The sequence below is a fragment of the Phaethon aethereus genome, assembly GCF_964289735.1.
Source record: "Phaethon aethereus genome assembly, chromosome: 2".
Lineage (NCBI taxonomy): Eukaryota > Metazoa > Chordata > Aves > Phaethontiformes > Phaethontidae > Phaethon > Phaethon aethereus.
The window spans coordinates 124357955-124381988 of record NC_138582.1 but is presented as its reverse complement, the minus strand read 5'-3'; the positions used below and the strand labels follow the sequence as shown (position 1 = coordinate 124381988).

General features: G+C 38.9%; 1 pseudogene across 1 annotated transcript in view; it reads left to right on the top strand.

Annotated features, from left to right (window-relative positions):
• The window catches only part of LOC309402619 (collagen alpha-4(VI) chain-like), a 60118-nt pseudogene that overhangs the window by 20244 nt on the left and 15840 nt on the right, over nt 1-24034 (top strand). The window contains exons 4-21 of the transcript in view: nt 401-897; nt 1216-1816; nt 2249-2786; nt 6433-6782; nt 9693-9771; nt 10359-10504; nt 10594-10686; nt 12171-12224; nt 13730-13801; nt 14242-14268; nt 16769-16813; nt 17049-17102; nt 17348-17410; nt 18426-18491; nt 19608-19661; nt 20623-20658; nt 22551-22613; nt 23444-23506. The product of the transcript in view is annotated as a collagen alpha-4(VI) chain-like (transcript). The remainder of the gene's footprint in view (nt 1-400; nt 898-1215; nt 1817-2248; nt 2787-6432; nt 6783-9692; nt 9772-10358; nt 10505-10593; nt 10687-12170; nt 12225-13729; nt 13802-14241; nt 14269-16768; nt 16814-17048; nt 17103-17347; nt 17411-18425; nt 18492-19607; nt 19662-20622; nt 20659-22550; nt 22614-23443; nt 23507-24034) is intronic.

Here is a 24034-nt window from a genome sequence, read left to right as displayed (position 1 = left end):
CTTTTATAGAGGTGCTACACAGACAAAATATTTAAAACCTTTGGCTGTGTAGTTGCAATACTTGCCTATGCACAGTTTATTGTAATTACCTGTATTAACCAAAGGGAGTAGGGTAGTGGTGTAGAGGGGTTGGCTGCAGTGGAATTGCCAGTTCTGACGGACAGGATAATTTTGCTTGAATTTTCTTTGTAGAAAATGACCGTAGAAGAGGTTGTATTTAACCACAGAATAACTTCCCTAATATCCTGGGGTGTCCTGATTAGCAGTCACTCTGCAGGAGAGTAAGAAAAGCATTTGTCTTTACAGACTTTCCTGTAGTGTGAGCAAGGGGCCAGTTAAGGTATGGTGTTTATTTCAGGGATTTCTTTTACTGTGAAAATCAATATATAAATCTCTTCAGCACTGATTGTTAATGCCCTAGATATTGGTCCGAGTAATGAAAGAGTTGAGCTAGTGCTGTACAGTAATGAGTCAAGGCTAGAGTTCACTCTGGACACATTCAAGGATAAATTGGAAACCCTGAATTACTTGAAGAGCTTACCATATCGATCAGGGCAAACATATACTGGAGCAACCATTGAATGCCTGAGGAAGAAGGTTTTTACTCAAGCAGCAGGCAGCAGGAATAAACAAGAAGTGCAGCAAATTACTGTGGTAATCACTGATGGCCAGTCCTTGGATGATTACGCTGAACCAGCATCTAAACTAGGAAATAAAGGTGTTACTGTCTATGCCATGGGCATCCAGAATATCACAGAGAGTAGCAAGCTTTGTAAATTACAGCTTATCCCCCAAGGAAACATGTCACCACCCTGAAGTTTTTTCTACAGCTGTCAAATATTGGATGGAAAATAAAGAAGTGGCTTTGTAATGAGATTGTAATGGGACTACAAATAGGTTTGTTACAGTTGCAAAGTTTGGAAAAAAGGTAAGAAGTACATAGATAATTGTAATTTCAGTGCTGTCAGGCTTGCTGTTAATGTGTGCACCATCTGCAAGAAGTAATTAATGCAAGAGGAAATTAACATTCAGAAAGGTTTTAGTTAGGTTTATAAAGTTCTGGTGGTGACTGACCCAAATATCATCAAAGTAAGAGCTGCCCTGCTTAGAACCAGGCTCAGGGGTCAGGCTTGGGCATTGGAGGTCATAGTCAGAGGTCAGGGTTAGAGGCTAGGGTCAGCCTTAGGGTTTAGGGGTCCCATAGCCCCCATGTAGTGCATGGATCATCTGGTGTTACAGAACAGCAGTTAAAAAATGTGCAGTAGCTCATAGAAGCAGTAGTTAATAACTCAGTGGCTGGGGGGGATAAAGTTCCATTTGGTGTTTTCATCTGTAGCTCCAAGCGGGAGATGTGTTTCTCACTGAATTCATACTCCTCTGAGTCTTAGATTAGAGAAGCAGTATTCAGCTTGAAGCCTCTGCTAGGCCAGCCCTTCACAGCAAGAGCTTTGAGCTTTGCCAGGCAGAGATTTGGTGTGAACTAGGGTGGGCATGCTTCTTTCCTTACTATCATCAGGATCCTTATTCTTACTGATGAACCAACTGTGCCTCTGGCTATTTTTATGGCCTTCCCATGGCCATAAAAGCTTTGAAGGGAGGTGGAATCAACTTAACTGCTGTTAGAGTGAAAAAAGCAAGCAGAGCAGAACTTGAAGAAATTATTGAAGGTCAAGAAAGATTACTCTTTGCACAGAGCTATGATGCCCTGCCAATAAAAATGTTAGGGAAGTCTGCCAATAAAAATGACAGGCAAGAATTCACTCTATTTCAGGGGTACCAACATGCTCTCTGTCTTCACATAAGTCATGCAGTTCAAGTGTTGTTTTTTTTTTCCTCACAGTGGCAAGAGGATGAGTGTGGTGAGTGGGGTAGTTAATCTGACTTCATTGCTGGGTAAAGTCTGACCTCCCTCAGCCAAGGGCTTGACTTGGTTACAAGCTCAGTCTTGTTATGACTGGTCTTTTAGATGATACATAAAGACCTGTGACTTCTTCTGCAAGTTAATAATGGAAAAGGGTGAATTTTATCTATGCATGGAAGGTCTCTGGGTTGAAGAAGGGTAGAAGAGGGGTTGGCTTTGCATGGCCTTCCTGTGAACAGCTTTTGTGACTAAAGATTTATTGCAGAGAACGAGGAAAAGATTAAATACTGCCAAGGTTATGTTCCTCACTAATTGTTTTGGTTGCCTTTTTTTTTCCTTTTTTTCTGTTTGCTTGTTTTCCCCTTTGCTTTTTCCCTAAGTTTGTAGCAGTCAGACAGATCAGAAACCATATACAAACCCAACTTTTCTGTCATGAAGACCTTCATGATGGAAGCTGTGGACAGCTTTGTTATTTCTATATGTGTTGTAGTAGTCCAGTACAGCCAAGGCCCCAGAAAGAATTTTCCCCTAATGAGTTTTATACTGGCATCATGATAGAGGAACAGATCAACAGAATCGAGCAATTGCAGTCCTCTACGTTCACTGGCAAAGGACTGAGGCATGTCCAAAGCCTTTTCAGCCTGCCAATAGAGGCCGCAAGAGCCAAGGAATCTCACAGAACCTTGCAGTAATTACAGGGATTACTCTGCTGACAAGGTGAAGGATGCAGCAGTGTCTTTGAGAAGTGATGGGATCCATGTCTTTGCAGTTGGCATAGGGATTATAAACTCCTTTGAGCTGCTTTTAATAGCTCGTGATGCAAGGGGTAGATGAGTGTTAACAGTGGAAAATGTTGATGCACTGAAAACTATTGAGAGGAGTATTGTTAATCAGGTCTGTGAATCTGAAGATCTTCCTAGCCAGGGTAAATAACATAAACATGGCAGATACCCACATGGCTAAATGCAGTACTTGATAAAAGTACCTGAGCTGGCTGGACTGCAATGCAACTGTTTTACCAAAGAATACTGCTCAGGTTACTCAGTCTTGCAACTTTCTAGACTTGCACCTTGCTTCAGTCAAGAACCATTACACTCTTTTCTATGGTAAATAGCTTCTGAGGTAAGACAGTGCCTCACATCTAGCATTTGTATTCATAGCTCCTCAGTGTCTGAAAGGAGCCAGAGCAAATAGGCCCAAGGTATCCTAATCAAAAGCGAGAAACAGATAATTCAGTGATATTTAAAAAAGAGCCTTCCAAAACCCTAACTTTGTCATCTACAGATGACCATACTGCTTCAGTGAGACTGTCAGCAGCAACTGTTGACAAAACTTAAGTCTCACAGAGGCACTGTGGAGAGAGGGTGTGAGAAAATCCATCCTTGGATATGTGGGATGTATTAGCAAGGTGTGAGCAGCAAATACACAGTAATGCTGAGATGCTACCCAAAAGCTTTTTCTATATAAGAAATGGAAGGTGGTATCTCTTACTACATCTTATTGGTGGCAACAGTAGCTTGGATGCCACACAACCTGAGAGGCTCCCAACCCCAAAGAAGGTAAAGGTTTAGTATTGTCTTTGGTTAACTTTTATCAGATATTCTGACGTGGTGCTGCACTATCAGTCACCTTGTCATGCGGGAAGACTGAAGCAGAAAACATACACAGTTGCTCTTTAAAATTACATTTTCATGCCAGTTATATAGTAAGATAATACTGTAGATGTGTTTGATAAGTTGCAAAAGAAAAATCTAGTGAATGACAAATGAAAAAGCTGAGCTCTTCCTCCACTGAAAGTGAGGGGGACCTTCTGTGGTGGAAGTGGATGTCATGGATTGGGAATAGCAGGAAGAGATGATGCTGGAACAGTTCTTCTTTGTGCCCATCCTTACAGGGACTTGTGACTGTCCTTTAAAGCTCCTTGTTGTCTTCCCTGTGTTTTCACCATATAGGTGATGTTTTACATGTGTTGGATACATGCTCCTTGTTCTCTTTGTCATGCCATAAAACTGATCCTACCCAGCTCTTCTGGTTTCATTTCCTTAGTGACCAGAAACTTACTGTGAGAAAGGAACGCTGGGATAACCACGCTGCACCCTGGGATTGTGAGATCTTAAACACACCAAAATGGGCTGGTGTTATCCAGGGTGTTGGGGGTGAAACTGAAGAGCTGGGTCTTCTCTTCTAAAGCCAGAATTTGTGTGAATTTAGCATTCATACTTTGTGTGACTTTTATCTGTTCAGGTGGTTTGCAGAGAGGACAGCTGGTCCTGTTTCAGTATGAGTTCTGCACCCCCACCCCCTCTCTTTCCCATCAAGAGCTGAGCAAAACCTCCAGCCGAAAAGGCATCCCCTGGCTCCGGAAAGCAGAGAGAGGGCTGCTGTGGAAGTGGAGTGCACTTGCCATGGAGCAGTGTGACTACGACTGATGCAGTAGCACCTCCTGGTGTTTCATGGCCAGGGAACAGGAAGATTTAATGGGAGATACAGCAGTAAACTTAATATATACACAGGCACACCTGTTTAGAGAGAGAGAAGTTAAGGAAAGCATATTGGCTTTGATCTCACATTGGCATGTATTTATTGTTAAGTTCTGCATAAATCTGTCTCATAAAACAAAGATCAACTTCCTGTGAAGCCTGTTTTATCTTGTCAACCGTTTTCCTACATTCGCTGACTTTTTCCCCTTTCTCCCTTTCTTAAGAGAAGTCACCTACTCTTAAACTGCCAGATTTTTCAAATTTCAGAAACTGGGTTCAAGGTACAGAAAGTCATCAGGGGAAAAAGATACATTTGCAGCAGTAAGACGGGGCAGTTTAACAATGTGGACGTGTGTGGGAGAACAGGTGATTAGACAAAGAGGTTAGCTACACAGAAGTGTTGACTCCTGCAAATCAATACAGATCATCAGAGTATAGAGTACCTGCCAGAAGCTGTTTTACACATTATCATGCACAACACTGCTGTTTTGGTATTAACGCTGGTGCACTGGGGAGTTGGCAGGAAATGTTTTAAGAGCTGGGTGGTGTGGATGACCAATTGTCAGGGCTAAACTGCTGAGTCTGTGGTTGCCCTTCACAATCCCTGCAAATTAAGTGGTTAAAAAGACTCAGATCTCAGAAAAATCTCATTGTGAAAACATACTCTGTGTGTGCTGGACATGAACACATACTGGAAAAAATATCCAATAAATGTTATATTCATGGAAATGTTTAATCAGAAGCACCCCCCACAATTAGAAAAATGTTGTTCCCTGAACTGATGATGGCCTTTGCATCACAGGTGTTCTGTGAATCTTGAAATCAGTTGTGCAGCCTCTCAGCCTGGCTAATTGGCATGACTATGTGGGGCAGTGGTGCAGACATATATGTATGTATAGATATATTTAACTGTTTAACATAAATTTTTTCTCATTGTGGACTAAACAGAAAAGCTGTGTATATTTCTTATGTTGCTCTGAGGCCTGAATGTCATATTTTTTAGCCACAAAAACTCATTCAGTGTGACCTTTTACATCTAAAGATTTTCATACTGCTTACCAGCAAATCATACTGTCTAGCAGGCAGTTAGTACCGCAGGTGAAACTATTGAAACATAACGATGGCCACACTGAGGTGAAATTATTTCTGGATCTATTCGGTTAAAGAGATGAACACCTTCATCTTTTTCATGAGCGAGGGAAAACCCAGAAAACTGTAATGAAGCTTATATGGAATAATGGTCTTATAGGAACCAGCTCAAACTAGCAAACATGGAAAACAACCTTGTGGTTGGTATTCCAGAGTCAGTGGGTGAAGAAGGAACAAAATAAGAGAGAGTGCTGTTTTACAGATAAAATTGCATGCCTCTGCCTTCCTTGCAGAGGTACAACAATGGATGATAATGCATCTAGGGGCACGGAATAAAATTCAGCATGACACATGAAGAATCAAGCTAGGGAAGAAAGAAGCCAAGTGGTTTAGCTGCTTTAATGAGGGCAAGATGATTGAGGAGAGGGGGAGGAATTAACCACATCACAGTATTTGCTGTTATTATCAGGACCTATGCAAGCAATTCCATAACTGAGGTAGCTCTCACTTCACAGCAGCTGTTACTCACAGCTGATATATGACATTGCATATAGGCAATGCTGTCTCTTTCTCTCTCGATTGTTTCTTTGGCCTGTTGTTCTACATTTGTACGTATCATCTGGTCTTGTCAGCCATCAAGCCTCCCATTGCAACTGCAATTGCATTGCACATTCTCAGTTGTAGCTATGCTCATGGAAACATTTGCAAGATTAGGCCCTTTGAAGACATTTGACAGCTGGAAACCAGTGATCTGTTTTGCAGTTTGGGTATGTACATATATCCAGTAATGTAGTCGTTAGTATCTGCAAGCTCGCATAACCCCACTGAAACTGGAGGGCTGATGGTGTTTTATGTTCATGGAAAACCTACCATCTCACTGATTCTGACTTCTGGTTTTAAATCTACTGTATTGAATTTTGTTCCACTCCCATGATTCTGACAAAAGACCAGATCACAAATAGTGTATGTTTATAGTTTCCTGTTTCTTCTACTTTTTTTCAGATTGTGACATAGATCTTTCTGTAGCAATTGATATTTCAAAGGACGTGCAGCCAGCATCCACAGTGCTTCTAAAACAGAATTTGCAAGCATTTCTCCCCAGGCTTTTACTCCAGATGAAATCATTGCCAAATACCAGCTGTAATTCGGGCTCTTCAGTCAACATTAAGTTCAAGTTCCAAGTATGGGCACAGACCAAACAATTTGTCTTTGACTCTGATTTTGAAGACTATAATGAAGAGATCATCCAGAAATTCTTAGATGCACAGACTGCTGTGGACACCTACCTGAATGCAGACTTCTTACAGGCACTTGAGGAGAAGTTCTTTAATGTGACTTCTGCTAAAGTTAAGGTAACTTAATGGTGTGAACATATAAGTTGGAAAAATTACGCAGTTTGATGTTTACAGACTCTGATGCTGAGTACTCCAGGAAGACAAAAAGGTAGTTCAGGAATTGGTGAATCCAATAAACAGAAAGACTCACAGAATGCTTGAGGTTGGAAGGAACCTCTGGAGGTCACCTTGTCCAACCCCCTCCTCAAGGCAAGTCAGCTAGAGCAGGCTGCCCAGGACCATGTCCAGATGGCTATTAAGTATCTCCAAGAATAGAGACGCCACAACCTCTCTAGGCAACGTGTGCCAGTGCTCAGTCACCCTCGCGGTAAAAAAGCATCTCCTTATGTTTATACAGAATCTCCTGTTCTGCCATTCACCCTGATAAAACCGCATATATCAGTTCCAGTTCCCTAGGCACTCCTGTAGTGAGATGGTACCCAGAACATTTGGGTTAATCCATATGATCATGAGTATTCGTACAGAAAACCTTATATCTATGTGGAATTTCTTTGTACTTTGAGTGGTGGAAACAGTTCTCTTTCAGAAACTCGAAATCCTGATCCTGAATCTCTGTCCAGAATAATGACAGCTCTAAGCAGAAGTCACAGAAGACATGGTCCAGGAAATTTGTTTACAGAAGTTTATTTATGTAGTTTAACTTATCAAATAATTTCAAATAACAAAGCTGAGTTCTGCTCATGGATAACTGATGATCGAGAAAATCTGCATAGACGCTGCAGTTAATTCATCCATCTTGAAATGAAGTGAAGGGAGAAGCATAAGGCTTGATCTAATCTTTTCTGAAGTGAATGGGGAATCTTTCCACTTAGGTGAAAGAAAGTTAGATCTCATTGGAGTGTGTCAGGGTCATTGCCCTGACAGTTTATTTTTAATAAGGCACTGACTCAGTAAAGCACTGAGTATGTCCTGTAGTAGCTGTTTGAATATTATCACTCACTAAGGTCTCCATGTAGGAAGACCTCCTTACTGAGGAAGGACAGGTTAGCCCTTGCAAAATACATAAGGGGTTTCCTCTATGAGCCTTATTTTAACTTTTGTACGATGTTAATTTTAATCTGTTGTGGAGTGAGAAAGCCATATTGTTACAAATTCCCCTGCTTTCAGATGAAAGTTGGCATTCTACTTTTTTACAGCATTTGCATCAGTATGACTTACCGATTTAGCCTGTAATTTGGTGAATATTTAATACTATTTTTTCCCAAAGATTTCTTAAAATGCCATTTTATTCTGAACAGGGAGCATGATCATATAGAATTTTGCTTCTTTTGGGCCTCTGTAGAGAGAACTTGCTTGACATACAAGTAAAAGAAGTGCTTTTTTTTTTCTCCTACTTGCCAATTCTGTTAGATGCTTGTTGAAGATTAGAGTTAAGCAAAGCTTCTTTCTGCGTATGCATTATTACTAGAAATAAATATGCTGCATATCTCAGCACTTTACCAGTGGATTAATATTCCTTTCTGATATTGTTTATGTGCAAATTGAAAATACGAGACTTTAGAATGCACATGAAGTCACAATTTAATCTCCCTAAGATCCTAAGCAATAACATGCTTACTCTGTAAAGATGATTAGTTGTAAACCTCATCAGGGATAGTGATTCTCTGTTGTTTGCATTTCTTCTTTTCTTTATTATTTGTTTGTTTTTCAGCAAAAGAGTTGGACCTAATTCCAGCATTTTTGACAAAGCAAGACTCAGATGTGTTCCAACAAGAGCTTTATATAAATGAAAACTTTGTAAACATAGACAATGCCCATGCTAACGCCCCACATTCTTGCCCCCCTCCATGCTTTTAAAATTAAAAGATTGCCCAAAAAAAGCATCAAGCCCAAGCCTATAGTGTTGTGTCTAACAGTCTGTGATGTGTTTACCCATCCATGGTCCAGCTCTCCACTGCATCACACTCTGCTTGAGCAAATGTAGAATCAGTACCAGTGCCTCCGTATTGTATGTTTGGGAACTTTCCACCACCAAAACTAGGTAACTCTGCCTGCTCTTAAATTCTGGTCTCCTTGCTGCCTTAGCACAGAAGTGGGATGTTTGGTGTGGCAGCCATTTTGTTTGCCTGTCACCCGTGGAAAAATTTGCCTTACCAGAAGTAACAGAGTTTGCACATGTTGAAGCTGTGCGTTGTATAGGGAATGTAAAATAAGAAGGATGGGAGGGAAGGAGCTCTAGCTGTGCTTGTCCACTTGTTAGTCAGAGAGTTTAGGGGGACTTAAAGTCATTACTGTTGGGGGCAGGTGACAGCTTACCTATCCATTCTTTCTTGGAAACCTAACCCTCAGGATGAGTGGGGCCTGAGAAGACTTCTGCTGGTTTGAAGGGGGAAAGTGATGAGAGAAATGGGAAGAGACTGGAAGCTTGGAGTGGAACTGTAAGAAATTGTGCTTTCCTCGGCCCTGGAAGAGGCTTAACTGTAGCTCTTTGGCTGGAAAAAGTGGGAATGTTGCCAATACAAAGGGTCAAGATTAGCATTCTTATGTGAGCTAAGCCTTATGTCTTAACAAGGAAAAATATGACAAGGAGTGGAGCAGGGTGATGCACTGCCTATGTGGAAAAGGCAAGGGGACATAAGCATCTGCGAGGACGGAAGATTGTACCCAGAGAGGATGCACTTCCTGCTGTGCCTCAATTGACAGCCAACTGGAGCTGCTCTTGCAGAAAGGGAAATTTTTCTTTGCTTAAGTGCTTCTCCAGATTCACATATAGGAGAACTTTTCTGACATCAGAGAAAGCTCTTCAGTGCATAAATCGCAGCAGAGTTGGCACACGTTTCAGATCTGCCACAGTATAGTGCAATTTGACCACCTCATAGCCAGTTTTCCATGCAAACTGTGCTTTTGACAATGACTCAACTTTTAATCTCTTCTCAATTGACTTGGCATTACTCCCTTTCCTGACAGGTTCTTTTAGTTTTTTCAGATGGTCTGGATGATTCGCTGGAAGATCTCAGAAAAGCAGCTGACTCACTTCACTTTAAAGGTATTATAGTACTGCATTGGTGCTCCAGCCTCCTACTACCAGTGGCCCAATGTATTGTTCCCCTGCTGCAACTTTTCCACTTAACATTACCTCTCTACACTCATATGGCATTCCTCAGGAGTCATTGGGAGAGTGTTTATTTGTGAACCAGTGTACACGATGGCTTGTCACTGGTTGGCATCTGATGCCAGAAGTACATCTAGGGGTGCAGAGGGCCTGGGGTAGTTCTGGTTTCTGGAGTCCAGTTCCAGCAGCTGGGGCAATTCGGGGCAGCCCCTTTCACTGATGAGTGCAGCACCAGAGGTTAGACCCAGCTCTGACTTCTGCAGGAGAAAACAGTTTTACACTTCTGTTTGTGCACTGAGTAGCAGTCTGGTGTGACAACTGGGGAGAGAAGTTAATTGGAAAATTACTGGTCTAGATTTTTCTCGTATGCATTGTTCTTAATAGCTTGTTTTCTTTTAATATACTGTGTTGAAACCATGAAATGTAAGTCTTTTAGAGAACTGCTGTTATTCACAATTATATTGTTGGTTAAATAGTATAGTTCAGGTATTCACTAATTTAAATCTATGCTTACGTTGAAGGTCTTGATGCACTTCTGTTAGTTGGCTTGGACAGTACACAGAACTTGACTGAACTTCGGGAAATAGAGTTTGGCAGAGGATTTGGATACAATGAACCTCTGAGTGTTGGGTTTGCAGAGATTGCAAACATCTTGCAGAGGAATTTTGTAAGTCCATCTGTGATATAAACAAAAGGGGGGAAAATTAGTCTTTATGATTAATATACATAAATGAAATGTTTCTTGTCATTTTTCAGGATACTGTTGCAGAAAGGAAATGCTGTAAGGTTATTTGTAAATGCCTTGGAGAAAATGGTGATCATGGTGGCCGGGGAAGTCCTGGAAGGAAGGTAGGAGAGCTAAGATAGACATTACTTAAGAATTGCATTATTTTTCGAAGTGTTTTCATTTTTTGTAGTATTTCAGAGCATACATGCATGTGCCCATGACATTTGCCATTAGGACAGGTGAAAGAGAAACATGAAATGTGATCATTGCACTGCTGCATGTTCCTATTGCAAAAGTATTTTTGTAATGAAAATCATTTGTACATATAAAAATCATTTGTACATATAAAGCACTCTCCTTCAACAATTCAGCAGGAAATTGAGAGGAATTTAAAAAATGAAGTCTGATTAACCATGAGGCTTATTAGCTACTGTGAATGAGAAACTTACAGCCAATGAGCTGAGAGTAGAAAATAATCCTTCTTCACTAGGTGTGAGCCTTATCCTTTTGTGCCTCTGGTTATTCCAAATATCCTCTTCTATAAGTTTCTTCTGATCCAATACAGTACTAATTTACACTATTTCCTTTAAGATTTTATATTGTCTGTTTTAAGCCTTTTGAGTATTACAGATATTGCCACTTTACAACATGCTAGTGCACTTCATTATTGAGGTTTTTAGTATATGTAGTCTCCATTTGACTACTATTCATTCCATTATTTCTACTTATTCCACTAACACACTAAGTAAATTACATCTGTAGTTCACACTCTTCAGTTATGTGGTTGCAATTAAATACGTTTTTTGTTATCTTCTGCCAAGAGTATAGTTTTCTAATAATTATTCATAAACCAATTCACTGATTTCTTCCATTACTCTTGTTGATTTTCCTACACTGTTCTGTTTTACTAAAATATCTAGAAAAACAGTGTTCAGAATGTAGACATAGTTGTTTTGCAGGCAGACAGACATGGTGCATGGGTTGTACAGCCTACAATTGTAAAAGCATGTTTTTGCAGCAAAAATTCATGTCTCATTTTTGTTCATTTTCATTCCTAGAAATTCCATTTGTTCTATTTTTTCTCTGTTCAAGTTTTTGCCCTGAAGATAGGAGGTTTGCTTCACTTCAAATACAAAGTTGCAATATTCCTAAAAGTCTTTGTAAGGTATTGCAATATCTTTGTCCTACCTAACAAGTTTTCAACTCCTTATATTTTTCATTTCACCTTAGAATTTCATTACTGTAGAATGCTTCCTTTTCCAAATCACTAAGGAAGATACTTACTTTGATCAAATATCCCAATGAGCTTTGGTAACCCCTCAGGCAGTTTCCTGAAATAACATACTGAAATTTTATATTGAACATTGTTCGTTTCTTTTTTTTTTTTTTTTAATCACAGCCATGTCAAGTACATAGGACTGTGCATAATGTCTGTGTAAATGTAGTTAATGGAGCCTGCGATCCTCAACATAACCAGATCTAATTTTCAGAATATGTTTTCTATCTCCATAGGCAGAGTAATCTAATAGAAATGAACCCAGTGTGCTTGCATTCATTTGGGTTCTTGAGAACAGTGTTGCCTATCTCTTAAGTTCCTGTTTTTCAGGGAAGTGCAGGTTACAGAGGATCTCCTGGCCATCCTGGTGGGGAAGGTGGGATTGTAAGTAAACATTATTCCTTCCTGCTGCTGTTGTGTTACTGTCTGCAGTTACTCATTCACTCAGTGCTCATCAGCGTTAGCCTAAAATGCGTTTAAGCAACATGTATCTGAAGGTAAATATACAGACTTAATTCTCTGTGCATCTGCATCTCACCGTAGTTATTACTAAACAGAACTATTTTCACATCCTTTCACAGATATGAATGACATGATCTAAGTAGGAATTAAAATTCAAACCTTGAGGGTTTTTTAAAATGAGAAATATTTTGAACACATTGAAATGAGATGCCCCAAATTTTTCACCACAGCATTTTGATTTGAAAGATTCTAAACCTTGTCTCTTTTGAAGTGGTGAAAACAGTTTTGAATTTTTTTGTGTATGAAATTAAATTTTTATTTTTGATCTTCTGAGAATCCAGAATAACGTAGGACAGATAAATCACGGAAGTCTTGTTTCTGAATTTTCTGGTCCCTTAATTTTCCTTTTCTTTACTGTGGATGGATGAGAAGTTGTCACGCCCACACTTTCAGAAACTTTCTCCATCTCCTGTGTGTGAAGCCTGCAAGTGACTTCCATGTTGTAAATTTTCATTGCTGAAGGCTAAGCTTTTTTTCCAGCCACAAGATAAGAATTTAAAGCATCCAAAACAGTTGAATGTAGTAAATACACAGCAGGAAGCAGACTGGTGATAATAGACTACAGAAGATACCATAAGGAAAGGAGGCTGAGGAGATGATGCTTTGCTTTATTATGGTCTAGTACTTGGCTCAGGAATTAGTCTTCATGTTTCTTGTAGGCAATGCCACCAGGCCAAAATGCTTAAACTTCTGTCTTTTCATATTGTGGTGTGGTTCTGTGGCAGCATTGTCTAACTTAATCTACAACGTGATCTGTGTTGCTTTTTTCTAGTTTAGAGAGAGACCTTTCTTTAAAGAGGAGAAAAAAGAGAATGTTTTTTATTCTTCTGATCTTAGGCTCTTCAAGTTTGTTGTCTCTTTTTCATTGTAGTACAGGAGCTCTCATGTTTACTGTGTGTTTGTTCTCATTTCCTTTGTCATTGTTTACCTTTTTAGACAGCAGTTTTAAGGGGATCCGCTGGGAGATGCTGCTCTCTTTCGAGTTGTGGTTTTGTTTTTTTAGAGCTTCTGTCCTAACAATAAATGTTTGTGAACAAACACGGAACAGAAGACTTCAGAGATCAGTGACTAGAGGAAAGGCATTCCATATTCAGCTAAAAAAACAATCTACCAAAAGGCCTGCCTTCAAGTACAGAGATTTCAGTCAGAGATTGGTAGTGCAATCTAAAACATGGCATGATAGTGAGAGCAGAGAACCAGGGTGCAACTCAAACTAGTAATTGACTGGTCTCTTCCAGGTGACTTCCATTTGTGTCGTTAGTGCAGTGAATAGTGATACAATTCTGTTTTGCTTTAATCTTATATGATGATTTAACCAGTAGCCATCATTGTATGGATGAGGTTGAACATTCTCTTTTGTTTCTTAGGGGGAGAGAGGACCAGCTGGTTTCAGTGGGACTCAGGGAGACAAGGGATGTCCGGGTGCCAGAGGCCATAAGGCAAGTATGTCCTTTGAAGCATTTCTAATTTTGTTTCCCACAAACCTGTTTCCTGTACTGAAGACAAATCCCTGTACTGTCCTTTTGAAGTGTGGATGGACAGTAAGACCCAGCTGTAAGAATAGCAGACAATTTTTGCTGTCTCCTTTTGAGAGGTACTTTGTGTAACTGAAGAATGGGCAAATGGCTAAGGAGGTTGCTGACTCGGCAACTTGCCAGTGCCTTTTCCACCAACTCCAGACTGGCCTTATAAAGCTTTACAGAACAGGAATGAAAATGAAGGCTGTACTGTCCTCCCGCAGGAAAGGGGTCAACCAAATGTGTGGCAGTAGTGGGACTGAGCATAGCATGCCTCTGCACAGCAAACTATTATGCCCTGCTTCTCAAGCTCAATAAAAATACTTTCACCAAATTTTATCTATGTTTATTTTCAATTTCAGGGAGCCAGAGGCTATAGAGGAAGTCAGGTATGTGTTTTCATGTGTGATCAATTTTCTTTGAGAACAGCATTCTGCTTCCTTTTAAGTTCAAGTTACTTTGTAAGATGAAAATATCAACAAGAGAGGAAAACAGAGAGAAAAACTTCAGAGTATTTAATGTACTTTTGCTGTGGTTGTATAAGAATAGATTTAAGTGAGCTGTTAGGTATCAGATTATCAAAAACCAGCAGTCTTGCTTGCATTTTTAGCATGGTTGCAGTCATAGTTGATTTAGTCTAATTGACAGGAAAGGAACTTACCGGCTATTTTAATAATCTGTCAAGATGATAATTCTGGTCACCTGAATCTCATATTCTAATTGTTGAGGAAACTGAGCAGAAAGGGGGAAAAAAAATGATTGTGACTAATATTTATTGCGGATTTGGACAGCATTTTCACTGAATCATTATTGACACTTTTTCAATATCCAAACCTATCTTCAGCTGTTTTTGTCATCCACTAATCTTGCAACTCTTCTTACTTAACCTTCCAAACATACCTATTCATCAAAGAAATATTGTCACCAATTTGTTAATAAAATGTAAAGCCTGGAAGACAATGATCTATAATGGCAATATTAGTTCCCAAGCTAGAGTAATTAAAATGGAATTAAAATGGTATTGGGTGCTTTGATAGAAATTCACTCGTAGAAAAGATTTAGGATCCTCAAAGACTCGGAAGATATTTTCTTCCAAACCTGAGCAGCTGCACATGTGAGAAAGTTCAGAGACTGTTTCTGATACCTCAGCTCTATTTAAAGTACTGCTCTGTACCGACTTTTTAAACCCTCCCATGTGTTTTTCTTCCCTTTTCCATTTTCTGCTCTGTTCCCTGAAGTAATTTGTCCTCCTTTAAATGTATGAAACATCTGATTATAGAAGAAGGAGAGTGCTTGCTGATGATTTTAATTGTCCAAGTTGAATTATACAGTAGGAGTTAGGAGGAGCACAAACACTACTGAAATCCAATGAATATGTGAAGGACTTCATTATGTTGTGTCATTATATCCACTAATTTTATTTTAACTAAAAATATGAAACTTTCAGCACATTAAAAATACGATTCAATACTGCTAACTTAGTAAGGTTGAGGCAGTTTATTGATGTCTGCAAGTCATTTTAGTATAGCTATTCGGGGAAAAAAAGGCAATACTGAATACTTAGTAATATGAAATTTGGCTTAGTTTTTCTGAGGTAGGATATGAGTGAGGGAAAAATTAAGACTTTTATTCAAGTCATGATTGCTCACTTAGTGCTGAAATTTTTTCTGGAATAATTCTTCAAGAAATTCTTGTTTGTGAAACATTAATCTTACAAAAATGTACAGCCAGCTTTTTTTTCTTCTAGCATGTACAAAACTGCTATAAATGACTGAAAATTTTCCTCAGGAACTTTAACTAAGTGGTTTTGCAAAGACAATTTAGCATCAAAACCTACAAAGCAATTGTATCTGTAATCTCTATCAGACTCCTGTCAGTTTGACTAGCCTTTACAGCATGTGCTTGTGCCACTTTCAGTGATTTGTTGATTATCCTTTCAGCTTTCAGGGTGGTGGTCTCTGCTAATTTCATTTCTTACTACAAATAAAAACATCACAGTTAATTCCTTCATTTTTCTCCAAGTAAACAAAGACGGAAGAAGCACTTAAATATCATTTAAAAATCCAGTGTGTTATTTGGGCAGGTCTGAAACACTGTGGAGCATACATAAATGAAACAAGATTCTCACAGTTGTAACTCTGTTCAGAAGCCTCACTCTTCATCTGAACAACAAGTTAACATTGCAAACTCCATAAGGTTGGGATGGGTGTTTTGTGAGAAAATGGCCTCCACAGATGGTTACAATATGGTGATTCATTTTTGCAGACAAATGGAAGAGAAGAGCAGTGTGTGTTTGAATGGGAATGTGACTGCTCTTTATGCATCACGCATCACATTGCTGAAACAGTAATGAAGTTTCTTTGACAAGTCTTAAAGCCTAAGATCAGTCTTCTGTAATTGTTTTTATCATGGTTATTCTTTCTAGCTTTTCAATATACTGTTCACAGTATAAAATTATTTTTTTAAAAAGTGCAATACAAACACCTACTATGGTTGACACCAGAATTACAAGATTATCAGCAAGTTAGATCAGATACTAGTAGTTATATTCTGTAATATATCTAGATTTTTGAAGGTACTGCAGTTGGGAAAAAGATTTGAAAACTAACAGATGGAAAAGCAGAATTTAAAACCTGATGAAGATGTATAGTTTTAATAACCGTGTTCTTATTAAGTGTTCTTAATGATGAATTATTGTAAAAGTTAATAATGCATTAAAAATCTGAATTATTAATTCCTATGTATAATTTATTATTCTTAACTATTCTTGCTGGCCATTGAAAGCCACTGTTCTCATTCAGGTTTCCAAAAGCAGGGTGAACACTTCTTTCCTTGCTCACAGAGGCAAGTGGACTGATGCTAACAGGGTTTTTCTGCTTATTGCTACAGGGGGAACATGGTGAGAGTGGATTCGATGGCACTGATGGAGAGCAGGTAATCATTGCTTTAAATGTGCAGTGCAATTAAAGACACCTACCTCAGGGTTCAAAAGTACAGATTTTTGTGATTTTGAATGGGCTTTAAACATGAACACAAATTCTGTTGTTTAGTGTTTAGAGTTGGATATCAGATTGAAGTTGGTTTCTGCCAGACAAAATTTGGGAACTACATTTATCAGAAAGAACAATCATTAATTTCTTCCTTCTTTCTTCATGCTTTCTGAGTCTAGGGAGAATGTGGATTTCCTGGACCTTCTGGAGAGAAAGGCAACACAGGAAAACAGGTGAAGTACCCTTTATAATGATGTTTAGATTTTATGGAAATATTTTTCTAAAGTGTAATGCTATCTGTATGGCCTGTGAGTAATTTTTGATAACTGCCTGTTCTCTAATATGATGTGGCTCCTGCTGTAAATCAGTGTAGCTCCACTGACTTAAACAGAGCTGTGTTCTCATATTTGGCCTTCCCCTACCACAGATACTGTTTCTACCTGTACCCAAAATGCTTGTGCTCTTTTTATGAATTCAGGGCAGAAAAGGCCCCAGAGGAGAACCAGGTGAACGAGGAGAATCTGGTCTCAGAGGAGATCATGTAAGTGTAGTCCTTCGTTTTTGTTAGATTACACTGATTTGTGCCTGGATTTTGTGATGTAGCTGCTTGAAAGGTGGTTTGAAGAGTTTTTCACAGTCCTACATGGTGCAGTGCTCTGCAAGAAGTATGGCGTATTCCAGGAGTCTGAACTCTTTAGATGCAGATGGACTGTTTTGATATGTTGTTTGGAAGCAGGCGTTTAAGCCTCAGGTCTCCTGCTTGTTCCTTGCATTTTTGTTATTTTTATTTGTTTGTTTGTTTTTACCATGGGCAACATAACTCCTTTTGGAGCTACTTAGTCCTCCCTGTGGTTCCCACTCTACAGAGGAATTTCTGGATCGCTTGGATACCCTGTGCACTAACTCTTGGTTAGCAATTTGTAATGATGCAAAGGCAAGTTACTTCATGGTGACATTTTTTTCCTTGCATGCTCCAAGAGCACTACATAAGTGCAGTCCCTGAGGACTAACGTTTCGGCAGACACCCCACCATTCTTATATAACAACTTTAAGTCTTCTCACACATATTTCAAAGACCTTTGTTCCAAATAGCCAATTATAGTGTTGATGCCTGTCTTCTAATGCTTTTAAAAAAAACCCAAACAGGTGTCATAGTAACTTACCTCTTTGAGAGATCAGGATTTCACCTGTGTCTAGCATTAAATGGCCAAATGGAACTCTATTCTAGTGTAAACCCATCTGAAACTCACTAACTAGTTATGATCTTAATTAACTATACCCAGACACCTAGAACAGCTTTACATTTTCAGTGTTTAATTTGTTGCCCTTTAGTAATATTTCTTTTCATCTCTTTGCAAAAGAAACTTGTGGACTTTGCAGAACTTCCTATATAGTGTTCTTACAAGCATCCTCATTTAAAATAGCCTTTGTATTTCATGTTGGCTGCAGTGACAAATCTCATTAATCCTAGTTCCATATCCTGCCTCTGTAGTCAGAGTAATAAAGGTGCAGTCACTGAAAACACTGAGCTTAACTTTTCTGCTTAACTTTTCCAGGGAGATCCTGGGACTAGCAATAATGTTCCTGGTCCTAAAGGTGAAAAGGGAAACCCAGCATTGCAGGTAAGCAAGTAGTTCTGTATTATGGAGAGACAGTTTGCATAATTGCTAAATTCTATTGTCTATCCAGTGACTAAGCAGCTCTTTTATTTTGTATTTTGCCTTTAGTGTATGTCTGCAACACAGAAAGCATTGAGAAGTGCTTGATACTGTAAAAAAGAAAAAAAAAAGTTAAAAATGATAACAAAGACTATGGAAATATTCTTATTATATAGAGCTAAGAGAAGATACGGATTTAGTATAAATATATTATCCTACCACAAATTTGTATCAGCAACCTGTGAGGCTTCTAGTAATGAGTTGTAAGGATACTGTTAAAAACCAAGCGGAGAAAGATGCATTAGGTATCAGCGGGCTGTACTCATTTTACTATGGAACTGCTATTTCCTCAGGGTGATGGATAAACTCCATTTTGACCTGTATCTAGAACATAAGACCTGGGAGATGTGCTTATGTAGTGATGTCTGAATTTTTAAGAGATGTTTGAGCAATACTGCAAGAAAAGAAACATAATAGAAAAGCACAGCCCATTTTACCATCCTGCTTTCTTTGAAAAGAATAAGCAAAAGTTGGGCAGTAGTATAAAAGGGATGGTCGATGAAAGCTTAAGAGGGTGAGAACTAGCAACATGTGAGAAAAATCCACTATTTTAAAAGTTTGATTCTATCTGAAAAAGTAGGGTTGTATGCTCATGCTCAGACATATGTGTGTGCATATATGTCTGTAGAGCGTGCTGAAAGCAGTAGAAAAACTGTGAGGGTCACTCATTGGAAAATAATTTTTTTTGTTTTTGGAAACAAACCTCGTCAAACTTTCTCATCTTAAGAAGTCCAACTGAAAGACTGAAGTCAACAAAAATGATTTCACAAAAGCCTCGACGAAGTATCAGCTGTTAGTAACTGATGAATTGGAAATCCAAAGCAAGCATGACCTCTCTAGTTTATAATTTTTGATTGTAAATGATTTGCAGAAACCAAGAATCAGCATTTAGCGTAATACAACTGATTGTAATGAAATTACTTAGGAGAAGAAACAAAAAAGGAACATATAAAGGAGAATCTGTAAGTACAAGAAAAACAAAGAGTGTTTAAAGAGCCTGTTCATTACTTTTTTTGGCAGGGAGACCCAGGACCACGTGGACTCCCAGGAGAGCAGGGTGATGCTGGCCCTGATGTGAGAATAGTAATCAATACAGGGTGGAAGTAACTGATACAAGATACAATGGGGTTCCCATTGAGAAATAAATTTTTCTCTTCTTCCTTTTATCCCATATTTAAAACTCTTGCAATAAGAGAAACCAAAAATCTTCTAAAATTATCATAGCAAAACACATTTGGCTTCAAATTTAGTAGCTTATGTGTATTGCAGTGTGTTGGTTTTGTTTTGTTTTTTTTTTAATTAGGAATTTGCTGTCCCATTAATTTCAGGTCTGATTCATGTGAAGCCACAAGCCTTAATCTCAATGCAGCCTTTTCTATGAGCCTTAATTGCTTCATAATTTCACCATAGATAAATCTATCCCTTCTTCCTCCCTATGACTACAGGTTCCATATGCCTGGTTAAGCCTATATATAAACTCACTGGCAGCTGAGCTGCTCTTTTTAATCCACTGGAGACTGGAACTTACGAAGGCACCTCTTCTAGTCTGTCAGAAAAGTGCCTAATGCCAAAGTTTGGAATGATGGTCACGCCTCAGGCTGCAGAAACATCCTAAAGGCCTCTAGTGATCTGAGGTTTAACAGTAACATTCGCTAGTGATGCTGAGCAGTGTGCAGCAGGAAGCGGTGCAGACCTCTTAGCTCAGAGGGAGGGAAGAGGGCTCTTGCTCTCTTTATTTTAGTCAAGGGGCAGCTTACTGGGAAGATTTTTCCAGAATTTTGTTGAGATGCCTTCCCCCTACACTCACTAAGGGTCTAAAGCCTTTTTTTTTTTTTATAAGGCTTATTTGTGTAAGAATTTCTATCCCAAGTCGACTCCTTTCTCATTTTTACCTTAAACCTTTCTTTGGAAATTATCTCTGCTTTCTATAAGCTGTATTTGATTTGACTGTATGTATAATATATTTTATTATAAGCTGTTGTTTCACATATTACTCAGTGTTCTGGATGTAATCTCTCATGCCACTCCTTCCTAGGGTGCAGTAGGCCGAAGAGGCCCTCCAGGTATAAAGGTGAGTGGCTGACACTGCTGCTACCTATGCAGCTACATATGTCCTCTTAAGGGAGAAATTTCAGTGTCATCCAAGACAAGTGTTTAACAATCAAAAGTCTATTTCAAGCCAAGGCAGCCTTGGGATCTCAGATGTATGTACCAGAGGCCCTCCTGACTTGAAGGATTTACAATGGGAAAGGAGCTTTCATTGAAATAAAAGGACAGTTAGTTTCATTATTAAGGCAAATGTGGGAAGGTAAATAGAGAAGAGACTGTCACTAAAGATGACGGGAATGAGTAGTCAGGCTGCATTCCTGCAGCATAAGGCCAAAAGTCTGACAGGTTTTTCCTCCTTTGCTGCATGCACACAGATACATGCATGATGTGCATATGCAGCAGAGACAATATTAAAGCAAGTTCTAACTGATGCTTTACTAAAGGTTTAGCTGTTACTAAAAGGCGCTGAACAAACTCCCTCATCAACAAAGCTGTTAACTTCTGTTGCAGTCAGCATGAACACACCGCTTTTCACCATATCCTGAAAAGGACAGCTTCCCAGAACTTCTAGTTCAAATTATCTGTTGCTTTTTGTGATAAAAGGGAGACTAACTTTTTGAAATAGTTTTAAAAAAATAAAGCAGCACAGATAGCCATTCTTAACAGTCAGAATTAGTCAGTGGGCAGAAGGAACAGAAGGTGTGGTATAGCCTCAGAGAGGTGTTTGTCACAGACAAAAGCAACCCTGCAGTCTGTGTTCCAAAAGCAAAGCAAAACAGTGAAGACAGAAAGGAGAATCAGCTGAAGGAAGGCATAAGAGAGAGGAAAAGGGAAAAAAAAAAAGAAAAAAGAACAACTTTTCTGGGTTTGATTCAAAGTTAATTTAAGTAGCTGAAAAATTTCTGTTGTTTTTGGATTCTAGTAGGGTGTGCCTAAGAAATTTGTCCATTTTCATTGCAGTCAAAGTTATTTTTGTGGAAATGTATTTCTATTTGATTTTTTTACAGCTGGCATAAGCCTGGCATCAGTCTACTAACTGATGTTCTGTGTTACAGTATTTTTACGCTGGCTACAAATAAGCTTGCTCAAATGCCTTTTTTTTTTTTTCTTCTGTTATTATCTTTCATTTCATTCATATGGTGGAGAATGGAAGTTCATCATTTTGAATGCAGTTTTCCTCAGGAGATTCTTTACAGAACCATCTGTTTCCTGAGGATCTTCAGACATATGATTATAATTTCTCCAGTGAAAGGAGATCTGCAAGGCCTGGAGTATCTTGGTGCCAATTATCACCATTTTACTCAACCCAGCAGACAGCAAATATTTGTTATGGATGTCAACTAAACTGACTCATCCTCAGATGGCAACTTTATGTATATTGGAGCTGGAAAAGTGCAGGGTTTTTTCCCATCATCAAGGAAGATTTGACTTGCCTCACTGACTAACCAGAGTGAAAGATGGGGAGTATAAAGACATCTAATTCTAGGATGAATTGTGAAGTCATGGTTCCCCCTCAGAGTAGTTCTCCATAAGGGTAAAGAAGATCTGCCCTTGTGGCCCTGGCTTTATGACTTCTGATGGTCTCTTGTGGTGGACAAGGACAAGGGTAATGCAGGAATATTGCTGAGACCGTGGTGTAAAATGCACTTAGCAAAATGCAAAGCAGATAGAACTGACCTTTTGCACTGCAGCTTTTATATTCATTACACATCCTAAACAACAAGAAAAGCTACTCAGCTCTTGCTTTTTAATTGAGTTTTCTTCAACAGGAATTTGAAGATGCTTGAAAGCATTGAAAAACATTCTATCAACTGATACTCTGTGCAGATATGAAATTATTATATGTTGATGTACATATGACAGGTGTAAATTGGTTTGGAGGTTGTTGGGTTGTTTTTCTTTGTCTTCTGGCAGGGTGAGCAAGGAGATCTGGGGGAAGCAGGTTACCCAGGAGACTCTGGTCTTCCAGGTCCACAGGTAACTAAAACAACTTCTGAGTTGTTTTTATGTTAGCTATGGAGCAGATGAGTTGTCAGTCTTGAACTTTTGTTTTTCTTTTGGAATGCTTTATTTACTTCAACTAATTAATATTGTAAGAGTCTTCCTTGGCAAATCTCATCTGTAATGCTGAAGAATTAAATGTGGCAAGGTTCTCTTTCAATTCAGATGGGTACAGCTTCTTGTGAAATGAAAAGAGGAAAGTGAGTAGCAGAAATAATTCAATCAACACATCTCTAACTTGCAGGATATTATCAAGCAGATATCTTCAGAATGAATTCTTTAGAAATTGTTAGCAATAAGTACATAAAATCTATTGCATTTTTGAATGTATTGTATTTCCAGGGTGCATTAAAATGATGAAAATTATATACTGATTGACAAAACCAATGAGGAAAGCTTTGTGTTTTAAAAATTTGCTTGGTGGAGTAATTTTGAAGAGAATTATGGTACTAGACTGCTTATAGTAGCTTCCAGTTTTAAGATGCACTTGGATGCTCTGAAGATGCTCTTAACTTTAAGTTTTAAGATAAAGGAATCTGGAGAAACTGTGCCTAGTTGATAGTGGGTTGCTTATGGCTCCCTTGTTGTCTTAGACACCACAGTGGCTCTCTGAATATGGCCCTCAGGCAGTGACCATCTCAGCTGCTTCACACAGGCAAATCCTTACAACCAAACAGCCAGAAGTTTCGCCTGTGCATTAAGGCTTGCAAGACAGGCACTTGGATTCTGGTCATTGCAGCAATCTAATCTTTGAAAGGCTGTCAACATTGAACTGACTTTTTTTTTAATGCGTTTTTTTACATCAGGGCCCAAGAGGACTACAAGGGATCAGAGGACCTCCAGGATCACAAGGCATGCCAGGCCCTCTGGTTAGCTTTAAATAATATATTCCTGCTGTACACATTAGGGGTTTTCATTCTCAGTGCTGGTATTATTCTTATAAAGAGTTTTTTTAAAAACTGAGGATTTTTCATTATAATACTTACAGAAACTGATTTGCAGCCTCACATGATAAAACAATAGCCTTGAGAACAAGTTTTAGGTGGGTGAATAGGAAGTGAATTTCAGTGTTGCCAAGCTTTTGCATGATTGCAATGAAAAGCCTTTGCTCTAGATTCCACTCTCAGTTCTATAGTATCAGGACTAACAGCATGGCTTGCAGCATATGTAAATACAGATGTACAGTGGTGTAGTTGAGGGCAAAGTTAGATATTGGTCAGTGGTTTCAATAAAGTGTGGCCTGTGAGATTTAGTGCTAGTGTATGATAAGGTTGTAACTATTGAGCACTGCCTGCTGATCTTCTCACTTGTGTGATGATGTTGATTCTGGCCGTTCTTATTCTAGAATTACACCAGTGTAGCTCTGGACTGGAATGTCCTACTCTGTCAGCCTTGGG